Source organism: Calidris pugnax, unplaced genomic scaffold (assembly GCF_001431845.1).
Source record: "Calidris pugnax isolate Ruff unplaced genomic scaffold, ASM143184v1 scaffold9, whole genome shotgun sequence".
NCBI lineage: Eukaryota > Metazoa > Chordata > Aves > Charadriiformes > Scolopacidae > Calidris > Calidris pugnax.
Genome location: NW_015090778.1, coordinates 6,464,211 through 6,473,845, shown reverse-complemented (window position 1 = coordinate 6,473,845; position 9,635 = coordinate 6,464,211).

Here is a 9,635-nt window from a genome sequence, read left to right as displayed (position 1 = left end):
TGGCCCTCCTCTGGACCCTCTCCATCAGGTCCATGTCCTTCTTATATTGAGGGCTCCAGACCTGCACACAACACTCCAGGTGAGGTCTCATCAGAGCAGAGTAAAGTGGAAGAATCCCCTCTCTGGACCTGCTGGCAATGCATCTTTTGATGCAGCCCAGGATGGGATTGGCCTTCTGGGCTGCGAGTGCCCACTGCCTGCTCATGTCCAGCTTCTCATACACCAGCACCCCCAAGTCCCTTTCCTCAGGGCTGCTTTCTAATACCTCACCCCCTAGTCTGTACTGATGATGTACCTTGCACTTGTTCTTGTTGAACCTCATGAGGTTCACCTGGGCCCACCTCTCCAGCCTGTCCAGGTCCTTTTGGACTTTTGGTCCTTTTTTAGTCTTCACCCATCCAGGCTGGGACCACGTCCCCTCTCTGCCAGGCTGTCACCGAGGCTGCTGCTGCAGCCAGCGTCACGTCTGGCCATGGATCCCAAGCAGCTCCTGTCCCCGAGCGGCGTTTGCAGCGGTGCCTCCCCTGACCCGTGTCTTAATGTGGGCATCGCATCACGCCCCGCTGCAAAGGCAGGCAGACGTGACGCTCTCGCCCTGAAAACCAACCGCTGCTTTATTTTTTTATTTATTTTTTTCAGGGTGCATGAAAATGTCATGTTGTAAACATCCCCTGGTGATGCTCCCTGCCCGCGGGAGGCTGCCTGTCTCTGCCCGTGAAGGCTGGTTCCCTGCTGACCGTGTGGCCTTGACTCCTTGGGTTTCCATTCCTCCGTCCTCTCCCCTTTCCCCAGTGACCCCTTGTCCTGAAATAACAAAATAAACCTTTACATCTCGGAGGCAAAAATGACTTCAGTGTTGTCCCAGATCTGAGCTGATTTTTGCTGAAGCCGTGTTTGCGGTCAAACAGCTCCTTCCTTTTCAGGGTATGAGCAAAGGATGGATGTATCAGAAAGCAAGGTTGGAAAAAAAAATAAAAATGGTGTTTTCATTCATTTTACAAGGGAGCTTGATGTTTCCTCTGAATGTCCCAGGTCCCACAGTGTGGGCTACGTGTCCCTTGCCCCCGTGTCCTGCGAGCTGGGGGACCGGTGAGCCAGGGCGGCAGCTTCTTGGTCTGGCTTCCCCCCAAAACTTCTCCTCCTTCCCCTTTTGGGGTGGGAGGAGGAAACCTCAGCCCGTTCCCCATGCTGTCCCCACTGCCTGGAACCCTCAGCCCGTTCCCCATGCTGTCCCCACTGCCCAGCTGCCCTCTCACCGAAGCTGGCATCACCATAAGAGCTCCTGACAGCGCTGCCGGAGCAGCCGCTCTCTCCACTCTGCAGACTGTGCCGGGGGCTCCAGCACGACCACAGCCTGTCAGGATATTTCATTTTTAAAACATATTTTCTGTCGTTGAGTATCAGCCACAGCCGTCCCTGTTCAGCCCCAGGGGCACCATCCTGCTGGGCTCTTGCATGCCCGGCTCTGTGCCGCTCTCTGAACCTCTGGCATCCACCCAGCCCTTGAGCCCTCCTGGTTTCCCCACGTTGTTCTCCTTCCGAAGGAAGCAAACTGGTGTCTGTGAGCTGTGAAATGGCACCTTCCCCTCCCTGCCCGCGGTTGGAGTCTGCTGTGGTGGGGCTCTGCCCTGCCCCGAGGATGAGTCTTGCCCTGTCTCTGATTTGCAGAACATCTTGGCCACCTGTGAACCAGCTGTGAACAAGAAGCAGCTCCTCTCATGGTTGTTAATGGGGTGACTGTCTGTGAGCAGAGGTGTTGGGGACTGTCCCCAGAAGGACAGACAGCCAGCGAAGCCAGGAGGGGTGATGCTTTGGGAATAAAAGATGAAGAACCCAAAAGCAAGAGGGGAGTGGAGAGCAGGAGGAGCCAACCTGGGGGTCTGGAGGGGAGAGGGGGGTTCATGAGTCTCCTTCCCCACAGGACCTGAGGGCACAGCTGCAAGCCATGGTGTCTCCTGGCATCGGAGCTGCTCCCAAGTGCTGAAGCAGAGCTCTCTGGCTCTTCAGTGGCTTCAAAGATGGGGAACGACGTGCACTTCACTTCCATCAGCCTCCTCGGGCATCAGTGGGAAGCAGAGATGAGCTGGCAGCAGTAAGATACCCTGTGCAGCTGCTTTATGCTCAAAATCAGGTCTCGTTTCTATCAAGGCCGGTGTAACTCCAGTGGCACTGGGAGGGGAGGGGGTGCTGATACAACGCCAGGATTTGAAGACCTCTTCACATCTCCCAAAAGGGGCCATGCTCCCGTGGGTCAGGCAGGACCTCCTGCAGCACCCGACTGGCTTTATTTTCCTTGTGCAATGACCTGTGTGCCTGCTCATGTGTTTCTCTCCTCTCCTTTCCAATAACATTTAAAACAATTGTCCGTATTTAACCAGAGCTGATGGATGTGGCTGGTTGTGCTGAGGCTGGCCAAGTTCCTTCTCATTTCACAGCAGGGACGTGGGAAGGAATAAAGTCCCAGCCTTCAAAACACAGCTCCAGTTCCTCGGGTCTGTCCCTCTGGCTGAGTGCCTGGTGTTGCCAAAAACCTCTGCAGTGAAGGTTTTTGGGGTGAGATTTTTACAAGGTAAACTGAGTCAAGGAAGGCAAAGCACTGCTTTTGCAGAGCAGCTTCTTTAAAGTGGAAAATAAAAGTGCAAAGCTGTAAAATGCCAACTGCCCACTATACATCCATGGGGGCTGGACCCAGGCAGGGCTGCAGCCAGCTCCTTTACATGGCCCTGTTCACCCTGCATGGGGTCTTCTCCAGCCCATGGTCCAGCAGAACTGTGGCCACCAAGGGGAAAGCACCCAAATGGCTCTGAGATTCTCCCAAACGCCAGGCACTGGGGTGTGGGGGTGCACAGAAGTGTCCTGCACTTTGTCCTCCCAGGGAGCTGTTCAGTGACACCTTGGTGCTCAGACCCATTTCATTTGCACCCTGGCTGCTGACAGGTACAAGTTATTTGTGCAATTAATTATCCCCAAAAGTCGCATCCCTTCCAGAGGGGGCACAAGGGGTCCCGAGCTGAACCACTGCAGCAAAGCAGGAACAGGGGCATTCTCTGGGCAGCAGCATCTGCAGCATCCCTCCTTCGGTGCTTGGCAAAAGCACAAGCCTTTGCCATTTTCAGGGGACTCAATACTCAGAAGGGAGGAATCCTCTTGACCTACACTTTAAAACTTTCATTAAAAGTGGCAAAACTGGGACCAATCCTGCTCCGTCTCTGAGAGACAAACAGGGGGAAATCAGGGCTGATCCTGGGATGGGTGGGGAGGAGGACCCCCATGATCACACCAACCTGCAGCCACCACAGGCAGAAACACCCCGCAATTTAATTCCCAAAAGCCCTGATGACCCTGCCGGTCCTGCCTGCCCATGGCAAGGAGAGCAACAACCCAGTTAACTCCTGTAACCTCCCCTTTCCCAAGGGATGTGCCGTGACTCACCAGAGCCCAGGAGGTGGGCAGGCAGCGTCCCACCAGACTCACCAGAGCCCAGGAGGTGTGCAGGCAGCATCCCACCAGACTCACCAGGTCTGAGCAGAGCTGTAACAGCCCAAGTCTTGCCTTCGGACTTGGGAACAACCCCCAATAACCAAGGCTGTTTCAGGACAGCTCATGGCATGTCCCCCCCACCACAGCCACCTCCATGGATGTCTCTGGCCCCTTCAGAGCCACCCCGAGTGGCCGGCTCAGCCCAGCTTGCCCTTGTTTATTAGAGAAGAACCATCCAGATTGAGCCTTTCCTTCAAGGATGTTGTTTCTTGTCACTGTGTCACGTCCACGAACCGCTAAGGCAGCGCCGTGAAGCATAAATGACACGTTCTGGCAGCTGACATCTCCAGGAGGAGTTTAGCATGAAGACAAAATAACCCTACGGTGAGTTAATGTTCCCGAGCTGCCGTCCTACAGAGCCCGGGACGCTCGTGATGCCCAAACAGAAGAAAACAAAGGCGAGGGTTTGTCCTAGATCCGTATGACAGGCGCCAGCGGTGCGGGGCGACCTGGCACAGCCAGATGTGTTTGGCATTTCTCTGGCCCTGCTGCCTCCTGAGTTGGATTTGCTGCCACCTTGTCACGCTCCAGGTGGCACCGTACCTGTGCCCCGGTGTCGGGGAGGGGGGGACAGTTGTGTGGTGAGCCTCAGACAAGTGCTGGCACTTGTTCCACCCTTCAGATAAAGGGGTCTTTCAGGGCTGTGAATGAGGGGAATAGTGTTTTCACACCCATGGCCGTGTTTGTGTCAAGTTTTTGTTAAAAAAAAAATAAAATAAATTGAAAACTAGTGTTTGCAAAGCCACAGCACCAGCGCTGAGCAAGGGCAGGGTAAAGCACCCTGCTGAGAAGGGGCTGCAGGGATGTCCTCCTGCAATCTTCCAGCCACTTCTAGCTGCTGCCTGCTCCACCCTGGCTTGTTTAAAGCCTACCTTTGCTCTTTTTTCCCCCATATATACATTTATTTTTATATACGGCTCTATGGAAAGCTTGTGACTGAAGACACGGCTTCTGTCCTCTCCCACCCAGAACAGCTCAGGTAGGTTGGGATGAAGAGCTGGAGAGGACTCCCTGCCCAGGGTGGGATGCTGCTACGAGGCTGATGGTGCTTTAGTGCCTGAGCCCCTGGGTCCCTGCAGGTCAGAAGTTGTTAAGAAACCTCCTTGCAAAGCTCCTTGTGAAGAGGGGCTGCAGGAGGTCAGGAAAAGCCCTCACATTATCAGGGGGGTTAAATGTGTCACCAAGCCCCCCTGCTGCAGCCTGGTACTTGTTCAGCTTCCGTGTCCCTCTGCCCTCACCCAGGCACTGATTCCAGCGCTGAAAATGTGTTTTTTTGGCAGCAATTTCTACGGAGCTGCAAACAGACAGAGGAAATTCATGTCTTTGCCTTCAGTGACCCAGGAGACCAAGAGCTGTGGGATGAAGGCAGCAGCTCTGCCCTTTGCTCTGCCTTCACCTGCCAGGTTTGAGCTCTGCAGGTCCCTCATGCTCAATGGCATCTTTCCCCCAACCTCTTCCAATGAGCACTGACCCCAGCAGCATCTGCTGGTCACCGCAGGGGCTCTCAGAGGCCACCAGCCCCGCAGGAGCTGGCAGCTTGTGACGTTGGTGGCTGAGTCAGAGCCCCGAGGCCCTGCCTGCTCCATCCCCACCGCAGGGGCTCTCAGAGGCCACCAGCCCCGCAGGAGCTGGCAGCTTGTGACGTTGGTGGCTGAGTCAGAGCCCCGAGGCCCTGCTTGCTCCTTCCCCATTCATCCATCCATCCATCCGTCCTTCCATCCCTGCCTGACGCAGGATCGCCACGCTCTCCTGGCTCTCCCGGGGAGGTTGGTATTTGTGTGCCAGGCATCCTTCCAGGTCCCCACAGTGTTTCTTTTCATTCCCAATGGGCTTCTTGAACTGGTTTCTTCACCCAGTGGTTCCTCACGGGGGTGGGTTAGGGCTGCTGTTGGACTGGGCTGGAGGAAGGGAGGACTGTATCTCCTAGATGACCTCCACGGAGAGCTCTGGAGAGACTGCGGGCACCACCAGGTCCCCGACATGCCATGAAGCCACAGCAGCTTTCCAAGAATCCAGTGCTGTGTGTTATCTACTGACCTACTTCTCACCCGCTCTCCCAGCCCCTCGTTAATTAACCCATCTCCTCCTGCAGCTCTGCACTGGGTCCTGTGCCAGGCTCCTGGCAAGTCACAGCAGCTGGTCCCCGTCCCACCTGGGCCCTGCTCCTCCACCACCCTGAAGCAACGCAGACATGGAGTAGCTCTGCAGCCTTTCAGCCCAAACACATTTGTTCTTCTAATTTAGGAGGCAAAGACCCAGCACTTCTGGGGACATGCTCTCTGGGTTCCCTCCCTACAACTCCTCCAGCAGCAGCGTGGCCCATGGGGGTTTGCGCTGTATTTCCATGAGGTTTTGGATATCTGCTTGCACAGGTTGGTGTCACTCCTCCAGGACCACCAGGGGAAGGGCCTGGAGATGTGGCTGCTGAGTGTCCTGTTGTGGAAGGTCCTGCAGGACACCCACTATCATGTCAGGAGGGGTGACAGGGCCACTCTGGTGCATCTGCCTTCACACCAGTGCTCCCCATGGCCACACTGGTCCCAGTGTGTGACAAGACTGCGTGGTGCCTGCTGCTCTCACCAGCCACGGGGCCACCACCTGGGCTGTGCCTGGGAGCTGGGATGCTCCAGCTCCAACACGAGACTGGGCAGGAGCACCAGGTGCTGTTTGGCAAGATGCTGCCTCGTCCCATGTGGGGATGAGATGAAGGCTGCTACTTAGCTCTGGAGAGGTCCCCTTGGGATGGGATTTGCCATTTCTCCTCCTTCTGAGCTCTTTGCAGGTTCTCTCAGCAATTTCTAGGGCTCAGGAGAGAGCCAGAGAGGTGGGCAGAGAACGGGCTTATTCCTCTCTGCTGCACAGCAGTGCGTTAAATATCTTCAAAGAGAATTGCTCAGTGCAGCTGCCCCAGGCAGGGAGCTCCACACCACCCAAACCCTTGGCTCCAGGGAGGAGGAGGATGGTGCAAAGCAGAGCTGGAGCCCCTGGCCTGCCCTGCGCCCCTCAGATGCTGAAGGTGGGACAGGGCTGGGTGGTGGAATGGGGCTGGCAGCTCTGCCCCACTGCTGGTGGGTGCTGTAGGGTTATCAGGGGGCTGGAGGGGCTTGGTGACCCTGCCCGTGGGTGCTGGCAGTGGGGTGACACCTTCCTGCCAGTGCCAGGCAGCCGTCCCCGCTCCAGCCTTCCCCAGGGAGAGCTCACGCCGTCCCTCCCTGCTTCTTTTCTTGTTAAATTCTTGTGAAGGACGAATAAACAAGCACGTCTGTGCCTGCCCAGAGCTGGCTCAGGGCATCAATGTTATCATGGAACGTGTCCTACTTCATCTTCGGAGACAAAGGCAGAGGCTCACAGCGAGCGGCGTGGTGGGATTGCTGTGGGGGGGGCTGATGGAATGGGCTGGTGGAGAGACAGGTCCTTCTCTTGCTCAGGAAAACAGGAAAAAAAGCATGCAGCCCATGGCTGGTGAGGAAAATACAGAGTCATAGAATCATAGAATGGTCAGAGTTGGAAGGGACCTTAAAGATCATCAAGTTCCAACCCCCCTGCCCTGGGCAGGGACACCTCCCACCAGACCAGGTTGCTCCAAGCCCCATCCAGCCTGGCCTTGAACCCCTCCAGGGATGGGGCAGCCACAGCTTCTCTGGGCAACCTGGGCCCGGCTCTCACCACCCTCACAGTAAAAAATTTCTTCCTGAGATCTCATCTAAATCTCCCCTCTTCCAGTTTAAAACCGTTACCCCTTGTCCTGTCACTGCACTTCCTGACAGAGTCCCTCCCCATCTCTCCTGTAGCTCCCTTCAGGTATCAATAGGCTGTTAGAAGGTCTCCCCGGAGCCTTCTCTTCTCCAGGCTGAACACCCCCAGCTCTCTCAGCCTGTCCTCACAGCAGAGGTGCTCCATCCCTCTGATCACCCTCGTGGCCCTCCGCTGGACCCGTCCCACCAGGTCCATGTCCTTCCTGTGTATCTTCCTTGCTTTGCTTGGGTCTGGGCTGGGGTGGGGATGGGGGCTATGGTCCTGCAGGGCCACCCACCTCCAGCTGCGTGGGCTCCCTGTAGGGTGCTGAGCCTGGGGTGGGCAGCACAGGGTCAGGCTGATGCTGGTGGTCTAGAAACCTTGTCCCCACAGGTCCCTACCACCCCCCAGCAGCGCTCATCTACCCCCCATGCCAGGGAGCTGCTGGCTTTAGGTGCGTCACCAGCATGTGAGGGCTCTGCTGACACAAGCTGCGGTGGGAGAAGGTTTCTGGGAGCTGTTATGAAACAGATCCATCACCGACCCGGGAGGGATTTCAGGGAAATCCGCTGGAGCAAGAGCAATCAATTAAGCGGCCGTATTTACAGCACGGCGTGTCCTCCGCGGCGGCAGATGGGCTCTGAGGTTCAAGAGGGTTGGTGGTCAGAGAAGCAGGTGTCCTTTGGCCTCTCCAGCCGGTCGGAGGTTCAAGGGGGATGCCCTGACCTGCCCATCACCCCCCAGGGCTGGTGAAGCCCCCGGCCAGGACCCGGCAGCGCTCGGAGCAGCTGTGGGGAGAGGAGCAAGTCCTGCCCTCCCTGCAAACACCTTTTGGAGCTGAGAGTCCTCCAGCCCCTTGGCTGCTATTTCAACACCTCCACAAGAGGCAGGGCATTATAACGATACAAATAATTATGCAAAGGCAAAAATACTTGAGAAAAAAAATTGGTTTGCCACCAGTTTAAGGCTCTTTTTTGAGGGAGGAGCTGTGTGCGCAAGCTACTGAAGTGCAGCAGTGTGGCTGCACAGGTCGGTCACATCCTTGCTTTTGGAAGGACAGGACTAAACTAGGACTGAAACCCAGGGTGGTCCCATACACTGGAGGTCCTCATCCCCCCCAAGGGATGTGTGCTGCTCAGTTCCCATCTTTTTCACTCCCATCTTCCCATCTCCCTTTCCCTGGTGGAACCCTGTGCATAAAATATTTGGTTGCAGCTCATGGGCTGATTCTTACTGGGGCCATGGCAATAAGCAGAAGATTTTTTCCCTTCAACAGGGTTTCTCCCACCAGCTCCTCAAGGGTTTTCTCCAACGTTGATTAACGTTCTCAGTTCTCTTAGGAAATGATGGGTGTTTTGGGAGATCCCTGGAAGCAGGAGAGCCAAACAAAAGACAGGCTGATGCTTGAAGGGCAGTCGAGCACCCTCATGTTGTGGGGTAGATGGTTTGGGGATTGTGGGAGAGGATCTGGCCCCAGAGCTGGGTGATGACAACCAGGGAGATGGTCCAGATGGACCAGAGAGGTGGCTGCTCCCTGCGGAACACTTTCCCTGTGCTGGAGGGGGTTATATAGGGGGGTGTATGGGGGGGCGTGCCCACCCTGTTTCCAGCCCTCCCAGTATATGGCCTTGGGGTGCTGGCGGGGCAGCAGAGCCCGGAGGGGACAGGGACAGGGACAGTGGTGCCCGTGGGCCGTGCGTGGGCTGCTGGCACCACCTAGTGGGGTGTCTGCCAGGGACCGGCCGTGCTACAGCCACCCCCTTTCTGTGCCCTGTCCCCCGGCACAGCAGCACAACCCCAGCCCCCCCCGACCCCCCCCGGGTCTCTCCCCATAGCCCTTTGTCCCTGCCTCCCAGTTTGAGCGACACGATTAATTTCTGTTTCAATAATTTGACTTTTGGGTAAGGTCTGTTCTTATGCCTGGGAAAACTGCATTTTTAGAAGATTCTAGTGTCCAGATTGGTGAAAATACGTACCTTTTAGCCAGTTCTGGTGTGTGGGTTTCAAGGTCTCCGTGTTTTGGAGCTCCCTGGGAGTGGAGATGAGGAGGAGCGAGACCCAGGCACTTGACCCCAGCTGCCAACGGGATTATTTCATACCACGAAGGGCACATTCAATACCAATCAGCTGGGGCTGCCCTGCACATTTTTGGTACCTAACACATCAACTCCTTCTTCCTTTCCCCTTCCTTCTCCCCCTTCCCTTCCACCTGCCGGGGAAGGTGGGAGCCAGGAACCTCCTCAGGCTGCCCATCCCGGGGGGAGCTGCCCTGCTCAGGTCCCCCCCCCAGCCATAAAGGGAAAGCTCCTCCAGCACCGAGAAAAACCAGAGATTTATTTATTTGTCTGTTTATTAGGTCG